The sequence below is a fragment of the Macaca thibetana genome, chromosome 11, assembly GCF_024542745.1.
Source record: "Macaca thibetana thibetana isolate TM-01 chromosome 11, ASM2454274v1, whole genome shotgun sequence".
Classification (NCBI taxonomy): domain Eukaryota; kingdom Metazoa; phylum Chordata; class Mammalia; order Primates; family Cercopithecidae; genus Macaca; species Macaca thibetana.
This window is the reverse complement of record NC_065588.1, coordinates 78,013,952-78,029,798: the sequence shown is the minus strand read 5'-3', so window position 1 is coordinate 78,029,798 and position 15,847 is coordinate 78,013,952.

The following is a 15,847-nucleotide window of genomic DNA, read 5'->3' as shown; positions in this document are numbered from 1 at the left end:
CGGTGTGGTGGCTCATGCCTGTAATCCCAGTTTTCGAGGATTACTTTGGGAACCTGAGGTGGGAGTATTGATTGAGCCCAGGAATTTGAGACCAGCCTGGGCAATATAGCAAGACCCCCATCTCTATACAAAATTTAAAAATGAGCTGGACATGATGGCACTTGCCTGTAGTCCCAGATACTCCAGAGGCTGAGGTTTGAGCCCAGAAGTTCAAGCCTGCAATGCGTTATACTTGCGCCACTGCACTCCAACCTGGCTAACAGAGCAATATCCTGTCTCAGACAAACAAAAATAAAAATAAAAGGTCAGAGACAATGGCCAATAGACATCAGGAAAAGTTTTAGTGTTACAAAATCAAAGATGTGCCCACTGAAACAACATTAAGATCTTGTTTTTTACATATTGAAAAGTCAATGATTAAGAGTAAGGTCAAACATGGGGAAATGAGTCCTTCTGTTGTCAGAGCACTTAAATTGGTAGGAATTTCCATAAGGAAATTTGCTATGTATCAAAAATTTTCAAAATGCCCATACAAATGCCCATGAAATTCAGTTTACCATATTTTATGCTAAAGCATAAACAATTTTATATATATTGAAGCACTATTCATAATAGTAAAAGTTCAGAATGTGAATGTATATAAATTAGAAACTCTGTTTTAAAATGATGGTACATCTGGATACTCTGCCATTTCAAAAAAAGGTTTATATTTTTATTTACTAACCTAAAACAATATTGATACATGTATGTGTATCTCTGTAGATTAACCTGGGAGTTTAGAGATTATTCTAGTTACCTTTAAATTTTTCTTTATTAATTTATGTTCCTATTTTCTGTAATTAGATTTTATTCATTTTATATAGGTAAAGAGTATTTTAAAATATTGAAAATAAAAGTTAATTTTTAAGGATCATAACTGTACTTATAACTGACAAGAGATAATGTCAGTGATGATTAAACTGATATAAACTCTTAAGAATATTACATAACATTTATTAAACATTTTTCATTTCTGATTAAAGTTTAGACATATAATTTGAGAAAGGTGAAGATAACCTATAACTATTTGTGCAGGAGCTGGGAGAACTGATAATTCAGATTATTGTCAAATACACCTCACTGATTTTTTTAATGTTTCTCATCGACTGTTTTAAAATTTCTGTAGCAAAACCTCTTTTTCATACATTTAAAACAAACTTTGAGCCTTTCCATTATCCTTTATATTCTTATATCAAACTCAAACTTCTTATCCCTAAATGGCTACAAATAATCTGACATGGTACTGGATCAGATTCCTAACTTGAGCACTTCACTTGGAAATTTCTGAACCCAAAGGGTACATCTGATTAGGACTTAGAATATGTTCTCCCAGAAGCAGAATATGCTTGACACAATCTATGTCCTAGAAATTGCAAAGCGATGCTCACTTGTCACATCCGTCCTAGGTACCTTTTCTTTGGTTCACACAAAATTGCAAAAATTTTGAATTAATAAACAACAACTTTAAAATGCTTGATTTTATACAAAACTTTAACAGTTGCGATTCCAGGCTTCATGTTTGCATCTTGCATGGCAACATCTTTTGGAACGGAGCAGCTGCAGGGTGCCCTAGATGTGGTCTTCACACTCAAATCTGCAACACAAAGTCTGCGTTGCTCATATATATTCCTTGCCTGACATCTTTATAAAATGTTAATTTATGATCACATCTTTAGGCATGTCCAAAGTCTTACCTGACACAACATGATTGCTCAACATGCCTGCTCTACTATCAAATTTCTATAAATAAAGACTTTTTTGTTTATATTAGGTTGAAAGTAATGGCAGAAACTGCAATTACTTTTGCACCAACCAACCAAATAGACCTCTATTTCTAGGCAGAGAGAAGATACGTATCATGTGAGAGAGTAATAATTGCATTCTAACATTAACAAAGATTGGATAGGGAATAGAGTTCCGAGTGAAAGTGGCACATAGGATATTTAAGTGTTCGTGGAGGATGCAATCAGAAGCAATGGGTACCAATTTTCACAGAAGTCTGCGATTGGGCTGTGGCGAGGAGAATAAAAATGGACATTTCATAGAAAGCAACAGAGGTAATTTACTTCTGAAGTTAATGTATAAAACTTTCCTTACCTGAAACAAACACTTAGTTGCAGTTTATAAAGCTATTCACATTGACTTTTGAGCAACTGAGTCTGTTGAAGACTCAATATGTGCTTAAATATACCTCTTTTTTTTTTAAAGAGATAAACATGTGCTATGTTTGATATTCTAAGGTAGTTTAATCTCAAAAGTGCTTTTTAATTCTTGTGCTATTCTTGATAATTTTGAAATCTGTTGTTATCTCTTCAAGACAGATGTTCTCAGTTGATTTTGGGCATTGTTCCAACAGCAAACATGACTAAACTTGTAATGGAAGCATTCATTCAGCCCCTAATAAGATGTGAATTAAATTCGTATTTTAAAACTCCTCATAATTTTTTCTATAAATTCATTCAACTTTTTGAATATTGTCTCAAATAATTTTGGAGCTGAGATTTACTACTGTTAGCACTTATCTGAATGTTCTGCTGCCCTAAGTGATGATAAAATCCGGGTCAGAGAATTTAGGTCTAATTTGGGGAAAGAGAGTATATGCTCCTTTTACTTATTCAAAAACATTTCTTAAGGTTAGATTATATGTTTCTTACACTAGTCTTTGCTGGGGGTTTAAGGTGAAGAGGACATGGTTAATGCTTACAAGAAACTGGCAACTTACCCAGGCCGAAAAACAGCTAACTAGTACAATGTGGTAACTGTACAAATAACCCAAGGCAACCGCAAAGGGAACGCAGTGGAAGGGTCGATTAATATTGCCATGAGAATCAGAGAGCTTCCCCCAAAACAGAGTGAGAAGTAACAGTGAACTGGACTTTGAAAGAGGCAGTGACTTTATCATATAGCAAAAGGATATATGAAAGCACATATCAGGTTCTGGGGGCCATAAGTAAACTCACAACATTAGAAAATAATTTTGAGGAAAGATAAGGCTGCCAAAGGATGTTGGAACCAGATGGTGAAATGTTTTAAACTGAGGCATTGTCCAAGGAAAATCAACAGCAATTGGGAAATGTATACCAAGAGTCTTAGAAGTTATATACATTTTGAAAAATTTTATGTTCAGGACCTTACCATAAGGAAATAGTGTGGAATAGACAATATACTGTAGTAGAAAGAATGTTTCTCACAGCACTATCTATAATACAAAAAAATAGAAAATAGCTGAAATGAATAGTGATAGAGGACTGAAATAGAAGTAAATAAAAGAAATCATTTCCATATTTCACCATTGGATTTGATGTTTGCTAGGGGCTTATATAGAAATCTTTGCCCCCTTAAAAGGTAGTTTTCTATTACTAGTTTTCTGAAGTTTGTTATTATTTGTTTAGTTTTTTATTTTTATTTTTTTTTACTAAGAATGCATGTTTAATCATGCTTAATATTTGTATTTATTTATTTGGATTATTATCTTTTTTCTCTCATGACTGAAGTAAAGCAGATGAAGAGACATTCAGAGGTTAAATTATTTTGCATTACTTGTTAATAATGAGTTGCTAAATAAGATTTTCTTCTGTTTTACTGAGAATATTTCTTCTATGATTATATATCAGATGGGTCTGTATATTTTCTTTCTGATACAGTTATTTTCTGGTTTTGGCATCAATGCTATGCAAGCTTCATGAAGTGTGTTGGACTCACTCAATTTACCATCCTCAGAAAGAACTTGCATGTAATTGAAATGATCTCTTTCTTGAATGTATTCTAAGACTTGTCCTTAAAAATACCTTTGACCTGGCCGGGCGCGGTGGCTCAAGCCTGTAATCCCAGCACTTTGGGAGGCCGAGGCGGGTGGATCACGAGGTCAGGAGAGCGAGACTATCCTGGCTAACATGGTGAAACCCCGTCTCTACTAAAAATACAAAAAAAAAACTAGCCGGGCGTGGTGGCGGGCGCCTGTAGTCTCAGCTACTTGGGAGGCTGAGGCGGGAGAATGGCGTGAACCCGGGAGGCGGAGCTTGCAGTGAGCCGAGATCACGCCACTGCACTCCAGCCTGGGAGACACAGCGAGACTCCGTCTCGAAAAAAAAAAAAAAAAAAAATACCTTTGACCTTTAAAACCTACCCAGTAGGTTTGGATGTGTATGTTTATATGTATATAATTTAAATTATTAGTTTAATTAATTTAAAATTTTTCCTTTGTAACAAGAGATGTAGTCCAAAGAGATATGAATCAACGTTTAGCAAAATATAAACTACATGGATGCATTTTTCTTCCATTCTTCTTTTCCCTTGAGTAACATGTGAGTCTTAAATGCTTACTTCTCACAGTCAATTTTGCTTATAACACCAATGTGCCAGCGACAATAGCCCATACCACTTTTTATGCCAGCTGATGTCCAAACAATATATAATTTTATCACTCTCCATGATTGCCAAAAATTGACAAAGGTGTTTTATCACACACTGAACTGACAATAAGAGACAAGTGGCCATTTTAAGTGATAGTCTTTTGTTTCTACCGAAAATAAAAAACTATAGATTTGATCCAATTAAAAAAGGCTTCCACTTCTACAGATACTATAAAGCTGTATATATATATTTTTTTTTTACTGGAATTCTAAATCACTTTACCATCAAAGTATCAAAAACTTCTGAGTTCTCATTTTTGACAGCACACTGGAGGAGAGTGAACCATCAACAATGACAAAAAGAAAACTATGCAGGGAAACACGTTGACAACCTGCTCCAGCCACCATAAGATGAAACCTAACTTTGTTAATACTTACAGTATTGCTAGGTATGACTCAGCTGGTGATATGATTAGGTGTAATAGGAAAATTACACCAAAATTTTTATTTTGAATTGTAATCTCAATAATCCCCACATGTCAAGGGAGAGACCAGGTGGAGGTGATTGAATCATGGGGGCTGTTTCCTCCACGTTGTTCTCATGATAGTGAGTGAATTCTTACAACAGCTGATGGTTTTTTAAGGAACTCTTCCCCCTTTGCTCAGTACTTCTTCCTGCCACTTTGGGAAGAAGGTGCCTTTCTTCCCCTTCACCTTCCTCCATGATTGTAAGTTTCCTGAGGCCTCCCCAACCATGCTGAACTGTGAGTCAATTAAACGTCTCTCCTTTATAAATTACCTAGTTTCAGGTATGTCCTTATAGCAGTGTGCAAATGGAATAATATAGCTAGTATATGCCAATACAGCATATCATCTGAGTTTCCTGACTATTCAGGCACTTACCCTGACTGAATGGTTCTCATAACACACCATTAAATAGTACTATTGCTTAAAATTATTTTGCTTGTTTTTAATTGGTATGTTGTTAGGATCTAGGTATGTGATGTGAGAGAGAAGGAGGAAATTTTGTGAGAAATGTCTGCTGGCAGCGATTGATAGACTCGATGAAGAGAAGAAATGCAGGATGGTTTATGCTCAGACTTGCTCCCATTTGCTACTTTGGAAATTTCTAGAAAGAATACCTTTGTTTAAAAGTGAAGATAAATGTTTCAAAGGCATTTAGGAAATACGGAGTATAGACAGTGCTGCCTCAGGGCTTAGAGACCAGTGGGGTCTCGAGTGGGCAAAAGCATTATTTCAGTTTCTGTGAGGAGCACACTGAAGTTCTGACTCCCTGTGAACTGATGAATCTTTAGTGTCCAAGAGAGCTTTGCATCAAGATGGAAATGAGCAAGACGTTAGAGGATGTCGTTGAGATCATATACAATACACATTGGTGACCTCTAGAAATAATTGGAGTTTGGGGAAGGGTGGAGTGGGTGCTGTGGTTCTAAAGTCATTTTCCTAAGGCTAGAAGATAGCAAAATGGACAGTAATAGTAACCGAATTTGCATAAATACCAGTTACACAAATATGAAAGGATGATACCTCATGATTTGATCTTAATAGCAGATGGTGTACAGGGAGAGAATATTTTAGATGTTACATCAGGTTAAGGGATTATCTCATATTTGTAATTTGTTGAGTACTCAGACAAACAAACAAAAACAGCAAAAATAAAGTTCTTGTTACACCTTGTCTTTTATTTTTATGTTTTTATTTTTATTTGTTTATTTTATTTTATTTTTTTATTTTTAGACAGAGTCTCGCTCTGTCGACCAGGCTGGAGTGCAGTGGTGCGATCTCGGTTCACTGCAACCTCTGCCTCCTGAGTTCAAGCAATTCTCCTGCCTCAACCTCCTGAGTAGCTGGGACTACAGGTGCCCCCCGCCATGCCCTGCTAATTTTTTGTATTTTTAGTAGAGATGGAGTTTCACTGTGTTAGCCAGGATGGTCTTGATCTCCTGACCTCGTGATCTACCCACCTTGGCCTCCCAAAGTGCTGGGATTACAGGCATGAGCCACCACGCTGGCACACCTTGTCTTATAATAGGGAATTTAACCAAGTTACATTCATGATAATAGGTAAAATTTTTGTCCCTGTTCAGGTTATTTATTTTATGCCTAATATATTTTCACATTTTCAACTTCTGCTTTATGTTTGAAACCATCCAACTTCGTATTTTTAAAGGTAATCTTACTGGTTATATATTCCTATGGCAACACTAATTTACTGTGTATACTTGGAAACATTCTTTTTACTTCTCTCTGACTTTCATTCTTAATCTTGTTGACATAACTACTTAGAAATGAGCTGTTTTCTCTTTGCAAGTGATATCTTCTTATTTTAGATAAAATGTGCTTCCTGGATATGTATTTTATTTTTTATATAAAATCAGTTCAGGAAACACAACCATTATTTCTTGAAATATTGCCTGTTGTTTAGTGTGTGTTTAATATATTTTTTGAATATTTTTTACTTTCCCTACTTACTTTTTTTATTACCTGCTTCTGGATGCCAATAAGATGCTCACTAGACTTCTCATTCTGTCCTATATAAATATTAATATCATTTTAATACATCTCTTTATCTGCATGACGTATTTTAGTCATTTCTTGGGATATATATTCCAGTTTGTTAATTCTCTTTTTGACTCTTTCTAATCTACTATTTAAGCAATTCAGTGGTTCTTTTTATTTTGAAAAATTACATATGATTATTTCTAGAAGTTAATTCCTCCTTGTTTTGTTATGGACTGTATTTTAAAAAAGGAATTCATCTGTAGCCGTTCTCTAACATCTGCAGTTTCAATAGCTCTAAATTTTAGTGTCTAAATATTTTTAAAAATTTTTGCTTTGCTTATCATGGATACACAGATAACACTTTTCTATTTTTATGGGATACATGTGATATTTTTATACAGGTATACGATATGTGTGATAAAATCAGGGTTATTGGGATATTGATAGTCTTATGCACTTATTATTTCTTTGTGTTAGAAACATTGCATTTTCACTTTATTACTTTAAAATATACCATAAATTATTGTTAACTATAACCACCCTATTGTATTACTGAATACAACATCTTTTCTTTTTTAATCAAACTCTGAGTTAGTGGGTGGACTTCTTTTGGTGACCTTTGATAATTTGGTAATCTTTGATATATTTTATTTCTTTATTTTATCCATTGAGAATGTAGCATTACACAAATTGGAAAATCTTTCTTCCAGAGAGGATTTGTTTCTGCCTTTGCTGGCACCAAAACTGAGATCATTTCAGCCTTTGGAGATTCATAGTCAGGGGGGAATCACAGACTCTACTGCTCTACTTCATCCCAACTGAAACTGAATATTCATTCAGCAGTGTTATCAGTGTCAAATGTCCTCAGAGCAACCCATTTCTTTAGAGCTATGTACTGTTCCAGCACCAAATCACACTTTGTGTTTTCACTGTGAGGAGAGTAATTAGAGACCTCATGACCTCTTGCAAAATCAACTGTGCCTCATGATAAAATTCTATTTAGGATGTACTATAGTAGACCTGTAGTCAGAATGGTCTATCAACACTCCTAGTCACTGATAATGTGCAAAGCAGAAGGCCACATTAACTATATATAAACATTTATCATTATTTTCTACTGCAATCTTTATTGCTAGAATCTAAAAACTATTGGGAATGTTGGTGAGCTATACTTCCTTCTTTACTGAACATTATACTTTGCCTCTTTTTTGAAAATATAAAAGAATTTTTGCTTTATAATTTCATTTATATATAGTACAAAACAGGCAAAAGTGATTTAATCTCTTAAATATTAGAACTGATATAAACCTGTGTCTCAACAATTTCACTCCTACAAATATACTCAACAGAACTATAGCCTTAGGGACAGTGAGTTAGTGGGGGCAAAAGGGGTTTCTAGGGGGCTGGCAATATTCTGTTTCTTGATCCAGGTGTTGCAATGAAGGTGTATTTTGTTTGTAAAATTCCACTGACTTGTGCACTTATAACAAGTATGTTTCTTTAATAAAAATATATTTCACAAAATAAATTAACTTTGGAAGAAGCAGCTGGGGAATAGATTGTTCCTGTGAATGTGTTTGACCTGCTGCTTGAGTCTGTACAGGATAAAACTTATGTAGCCACAAGCCTAGATCATAAATCCAGACATGAAACATGGGGAATAATAATAATATTGTATATTGTAAATCATGGTTTTTTCATGAAGCTCAGCAAAACAGTGTCCCCAATCTATGTTTTTTTTCTTCTATGATATTTTTCTGCTCCATTGAGCAACCATAGATGTAGGAAAAGAGATCATTGCTAGCATACACAGGACCGGTAGAGAAAAATTAAAAACTAAATATATTTGGGAGTTTCTTCTTAATATTCTACCCACCTGGAGTTCTTGGGGCTTATTGAGATAGCTAGAGATACTCAAGGGGACACTCATATGGACATACCCTGTCTAATCTATGAAGACAGAAAACAGATTTACATTCAAAATCTCTGAGGAAATGTTTCAACCTAAAAGGCGTCATCATCTAGGAGTTTGGGGGCACCTTTAAAGAGGGTGAACAAGTGGCTACAATGAGGTGCTTGCATGTCAAACTTATGGACCTCAGTCTTCATTTAGTACAGTAAAGGAAAAAACAATGGGGAAGAAGAGAAAAAATGCCCAAGATTCTAACTATAGTCTGAGATATGTAGATCATGTATATTGCCAAATATCTGGTGGTCATTCTTCCAGTTCCCATTGATTGGCATCTTCGGAGCCAAAGAATTCTGCATAAGAACATGAAAGTGTGGGCTAAATTCATCATATCAACTGAAATCCAATATTATTACTGAGAAATATTTGCTTAAGGTCTTTGTTTTGTTTCTAGGGGATTTTAATTAATTAAGTTTAGATACAGGGGTTGCATATTCTTATTTGTTACATGAGTATGTTGCATACTGGTGAAGATTGGGCCTCTAGTGTGTCCATTACCCAAATAGGGAACATTGTACCCAATACGTAATTTATGAACCCTCACCCCCCTCCCACACTTTCTTCTTTTAGAGTCCCCAGTGTTTATTATTTCCATCTTTATGTCCATGTGTATCGATTGTTGAACTCCCACTTAGAAGTGAGAACGTGCACTATTTGGTTTTCTGTTTCTCAATTCCCTTAGGGTAATGGCTTCCATCTTCATCCATGTTGCTGCAAAGGACATGATTTCTTCTTCTTTTTTTTTTTTTTTGGTTGTGTACACTTTATCCTGTTTAAGAATCTTGGAGGTCACCAGTTAGAAACTTTTTAAATGTGGTAAGGAATTTTGTTTCCAGGACTTTTTTGTTGTTAATTTTATAGGTTATATTTTACTCATTGTGAGAAATTTTTGTGATTTAATATTTCTTTGGAAAATATATAAAATAGGAAAATAAATTATAATCTTCAGATTATCTAGGAAAACACCATTATCATTTTAAACTATCCAATTCCACTACTATGCATATTTACTGATATGTTTTCATTTACTCTGCTTATTGATAATCTATTTTCATTTAGGAAATATATTTTTAAAATAAATGTATATGATCAATCTAGAAATTCAAATAAGTTTAAAAATTGGAAATCAGAGAAAAAGACATAAAATTTTAACACCCTGATGTAACAACTACTAATGCTTTGATGAACCTTGTTCAAGATCTCTAAGTACACACACACGTGTAGACATACTATTTTCATGAGAGTATATTGTGTAATATCATATTATGTGTGCTATTCTACAACTACCTTTCCCCCTCAGCAGTATGTTCTAAACTACACAGAGAAAACCCTTTTAAAATAGTATCTTAGAATTTTGAAATAAAGATAAAGCTCAAGGGAATAGTTGAGACAAAGTTGAGATATACAAATAGAGTTGATGAGAATAAATGTTTTCATCTTTTCATGAGCTGTTTAAAATTTATGTCTTTATAAATTGTCACCTTTCATTATTTGGTTTATTCTCATACATTCTTTCATAAATTTATACATTAGGCATTACAGCTGCTATTGAGAGCCCATGATTTTAAGTGCTAGAACTAGATGTTGGAAAATAAATGCAGCCTTGCCCATGAGACATATCAACCCAATTAAGAGGAAACAATTAAACATATTAGCAACCTATATAGAAAACACCCAGGCTACAAAGAAGAATTAGCAATTCTTTCTGAGAGGAAAACAGTCCAAAAATCTTAAAGAAGAATATCTGAGTTAAGTACTGATCATGGGAAATGTTTGCTTACCTGGTGGACTTACAAGTCTCAAAGTGAGAGAAAAAATATGAAATAGTATCTGTTAGTCAAGTAACAGCAATTTATTAGATTCAGTAAATCAAGGGTATAAGAGTATTAAATCATAGGTAATGGCGGTAGAACTAAGTTAACCGAATTAGTGAAACAGTTAAACAACTAAAAAAGACATTTTTTTTCTAATTCAACAATATGGAAAACAAATAATCTCATTAAAAATGGGCAAAGGACACAAATAGACAATTCTCAGAAGAAGACATAGAGATGGGCTACAAAATGACTGACTAGATGCAGCCAGTGAGCCCTGCTCCCATAGAACGAGATGAAGTTAATGAGTAAACCAACATAATTTGGGCAGATCTACAGAGAGAAAACACCAAGAATACATAGAGAGATGATGCTGATGTCAAGGCTGAAGAGAGAAGAAGCTGGGAACCCTGTACAGCCCTAAACAACTCCTGGGGAAGGAGCGAGTGAGGAGAATGAGAGACAGTCTATCCCTGCGGCAGACCTCTGGGATCTTAGCTACAGCAAACCTCACATACCCCAAGGATGTATGAGCTGGCAGGAGGATCTGCCCAGGAAGTAGGCAGACATCAAGCTTCAGCTAGTGCAGAGCCCTAGGGCTTTTGTCCTTGAGGCAACTCCAGTAAATTGCAGCCATAGGCACTTATTCCCTGGAGATCCTCATCTCTCTCCTAGAAGCCCTAGCCCCAGGTGACCACAAAGGCAGGAGAGAACAGCTCAGGCTTTCCTGTGGGACTGGGGCATTTCTGTCCTGCAGGCCCTTCTGCATGCCAGCCCCTCCCAGGGATCCTGCCTAGCCATCCCAAAGGAGCATGGGCACAGTGCAGCATCCAATGCCCATCATGAGTGCTTTGCTACATCTGACTACTTTTCTAGTGACCTAGGAGTACTGCACATACCCCAGTGTAGCTGGAGCCAACTTTGCGCCCCAGGGATGTAATGTGCAGCTCAGGAGTGCTGAGTGGAGATCTGTGGCCAGCAATCAAGTGAGGGAGGAGCCCTCAGTCTAAGAGCACTGAAAAGGGTAAGAAATGGGTATTCAAGGGCTGGTGTAGGAGCAGGGTGTGCATTCTACTGCAGGGATAGTCCAGAAAGTATGAGGCCTATCTCCCTGCCGCAGCTTCTGCCTTAGGGAACCCCATAGTCCAGAAAACCTAGTAAAAGAAACATAAGCATGGCACCAGTGATCAGAGGGGGTTCCCTGAAGGCCCAGGAGAAGAGCTGGTGAGGGAATCATGTCTCCCCTCAACCCCCACTACAGAGCATGCCAGCAAACACAAGGAAATACAAAAGAGCCGCGTGGCTAAGAGGCTTTCTACTGGTCATTACTCTTAAATACCATCTAGTGTATCACTGCCCAAACCACAACACTAAAAATTATTCTGCTAATATACACCCCTGAAAACAAGTGCAAGAATTTGCTCACAAATAAAGATCCCGTATGAGCCTTGACCCTCTGAAAGAAACAAACTGAGTTGACAATACTCAGCTTACACCCCAATTAAAGAAACACCAGTCCCCTCAGATAGGAAAGAATCAGCACAAGACTGGCAATTCAAAACACCACAGTGTCTCCTTATCTCCAAATGAGCCCACTAGCTCCCCAGCAATGGCCTTTAACCAGACTGAAATGCCTGAAGTGAAAGGCACAGAATTCAGAATCTGGATAACAAGACTTAACTATCATAAATATATATGCACCCAACATTGAAGCACCCAGATTCATTAAAAAAAGTTCTCCTTGACTTACAAAAATACTTAGATAGCCACACAATAATACTAGGAGACTTCAATACTTCATTGAAAGCATTAGACCAATCATTGAGGCAGAAAAGCAACAAAGTTTGGACTTAAACTCAGTACTTGACCAACTGAACCTAATAGACATCTATAGAATACTTCACCCAACAATCACAAAGTATACATTTTCCTTATTTGCACACAACATATTCTATGATTGACCACATACTTAATCATAAAGCAAGTTCCAATAAATTCAAAAAACTCAAATAATACCAAACACATTCTCTAATCACAGTGCAATAAAAACAGAAGTCAATATCAAGACCATCTCTCAAAATTACACAAGTACATGGAATCCAAGGAATCCAAGCAATCAAGTTAAGCAATCCAAGAACTGATAGCCATTTTAAGAAAGAACAAAACTAAACTTCTGGAACTGAAATATTTACTAGAAGAATTTCATAAGACAGTTGGAAAAAAAATATATATATAGGAAATATATATATTTGGAATATATATGTATAGTTGGAAATATATATATATACACACACACACATATATATATATAATTGTTTTTTTGAAATGGAGTCTCGCTCTGTTGCTCAGGCTGTAGTGCAGTGACATGATCTCAGCTCACTGCAACCTCCACCTCCTGGGTTCAAACAATTCTCCTGCCTCAGCCTCCCGAATAGCTGAGATTACAGGCATGCGCCACCATGCCCAGCTAATTTTTTTGTATTTTTAGTAGAAAGGAGGTTTCACCATATTGGCCAGGCTGGTCTCAAACTCCTTACCTTGTGATCCGTCCACCTCGGCCTCCCAAAGTGCTGGGGTTAAATATTAACAGCAGAATAGACCAAGCTGAGGAAAGAATCTCAGAGCTTGAAGACCGGTTTTTGAGTCAACTCAGTCAAAAATAAAGAAAAAATAATTTTAAAAAATGAACAAAACTTCTGTGAAATATGGGATTATGTAAAGAGACCAAACTTACGACTCGTTCGCATGCCTGCAAAAAGAGAGAGAGTAAGCACCTTGGAAAATACATTTAAGGATACCGTCCACAAAATTTCCCCAGTCTTGATAGAGAGGTTGACATACAAATTCAAGAAGCACAGAGAACCCCCTGGCTAGATACTATACAAGATACAATCCCCAAGGGACATGAATATCAGATTCACCAAGGTCTATGTGAAAGAAAAAATCTCAAAGGCAACTAGACAGAAGGATGAGGTCATGTAAAAAGTGAACCCAATCAGGCTAGCAGCAGATGTCTCAATAGAAATCTTATAAGTCCACAGAGATTAGGGGACTATTTTCAGCATCTTTAAATGAAAGAAATGCCACCAAGAATTTAATATCCCATCTAACCAAGCTTCATAAGTGAACAAGAAATAAAATCCTTCTCAGACAAGCAAATGATGAGGGAATTCATTACAACTAAACCAGCCTTACAAGAGGTACTTAAAAGGGTGTTAAACACAGAATTGAAAGAACAACACATGCTACCACAAAAACACACTTAAGCACATAACCAACAGACACTATAAATTAATGATGCAATCAAGTCTACAACACAATGACCAACTAACAACACAATGACAGCATCAAAATCTCACATGTCAATACTAACCCTGAATGTAAATGGGCTAAAATCCTCATTTAAAAGACATATAGTGGCAAACTGGATAAATGATTCAATTGTCTACTGTCTTGAAGAGACCCATCTCACGTGTAACAACACTCACAGGCTCTGAGTACAGGGTTGGAGAAAGATCTACCATGCAAATGGAAAATGAAAAAGAGTAGAAGTCACTATTCTTATTTCAGATAAAACAGACTTTAAATCAATAACTATTAAGAAGGACAAAGAAGGTCGCCAAATGATGAAGGGTACAGTGCAACACGAAGACTTAACTATCATAAATATATATGCACCCAACATTGAAGCACCCAGATTCATTTAAAAAAAAAAGTTCTCTTTGACTTACAAAATACTTAGATAGCCACACTATCTAGTAGGAGACTTCAATACTCCATTTAAAGCATTAGACCAATCATTGAGGCAGAAAAGCAAGAAAGGAAGTTTGGACTTAAACTCAATATTTGACCAATTGAACCTGATAGACATCTATAGAAAATTCTATCCAACAATCACAAAGTATACATTTTCCTTATTTACACACAACATATTCTATGATTGACCACATACTTAGCCATAAAGCAAGTTCCAATAAATTCAAAAACCTTAAATAATACCAAGCACACTCTCCAATCACAGTGCAATAAAAATAGAAGATAACATCAAGATGATCTCTCAAAATTATACAAGTACATGGAAATTAAATAACTTGCTCCAGATAACTTCTGGGTGAACATTGAAATTTAAGTCAGAAATCAAAAAATTCTTTGAAATTAATGAAAATAGGGGCACAACTTGCCAAGATCTCTGGGATGCAGTTAAGGCAGTATTATGAAGAAAGTTGTAGCCCTAAACACTTTAACCAAGAAGCTGGAAAGATCTCAAATTAACAATCTCATATTGCACCTTGAGTAACTGAAAAAAAAAAAAAAAAAAAAGCATACCAGAGGTGGGGAAGGGTGTGAGGGTGAGAGGAGTAAGTGAAGAGAGAGGTTAGTGAATAAGTATAAACTGACAGTTAGATAGAAGAAATAAGTTATAATGTTTCCTACCAGGCTAGGTTGAGTATAGGTAGCAACAATATATTTTATATTTTACAATAGGTAGAAGAGAGGACTCCACATACTACCAACACATATAAATGGTAAATACTTAAGGTGATGGATACCTCAAATATCCTTGCTTGGTCATTACACATTCTATGCATGTAAAAAAATCCTCACAAAAGACTTTTTTTTTCCAAATTCATTTCCAGTGCTATGTAACTCTTTATATTATCAGTTATATCACATGACCTCTTGCTATGATGGTTAGATTAGGTATTCATTTCAGTAAACACCAATATGTTCTAATTAAAACGCCTTCTGAGAAAATGGAATGTCACATTTTTAAATAGAATTTCAGGTTGCTATAGCAACTAATAAAACTGTCACTATTTATTCTAAATAAGATAAAAAGCATCCTTAAAGATAGTAAATCATTTTCAAAATAGCTTAATATCATTTAATATCTTTAGTTACTGATATTAAATTGAATTACATTAACAATTAGATGAATATTTCATGAGTGAGAAATTGCAGAGTATGTATCAGAAAAGAGAGAAAATAGAGATATCCTTAAAAAGCTTAATGGGTTAGCTGGAGACAAATGTTTAATGTACCTTCTGCAAAAGAGGAGACAGTTTCTCTTCACAGATCAGATCATCTGTTAAATTCAGATTATCCCATAACAGTAACTTATTGTTGTTGTTGTTCCCATGGAAGCATGA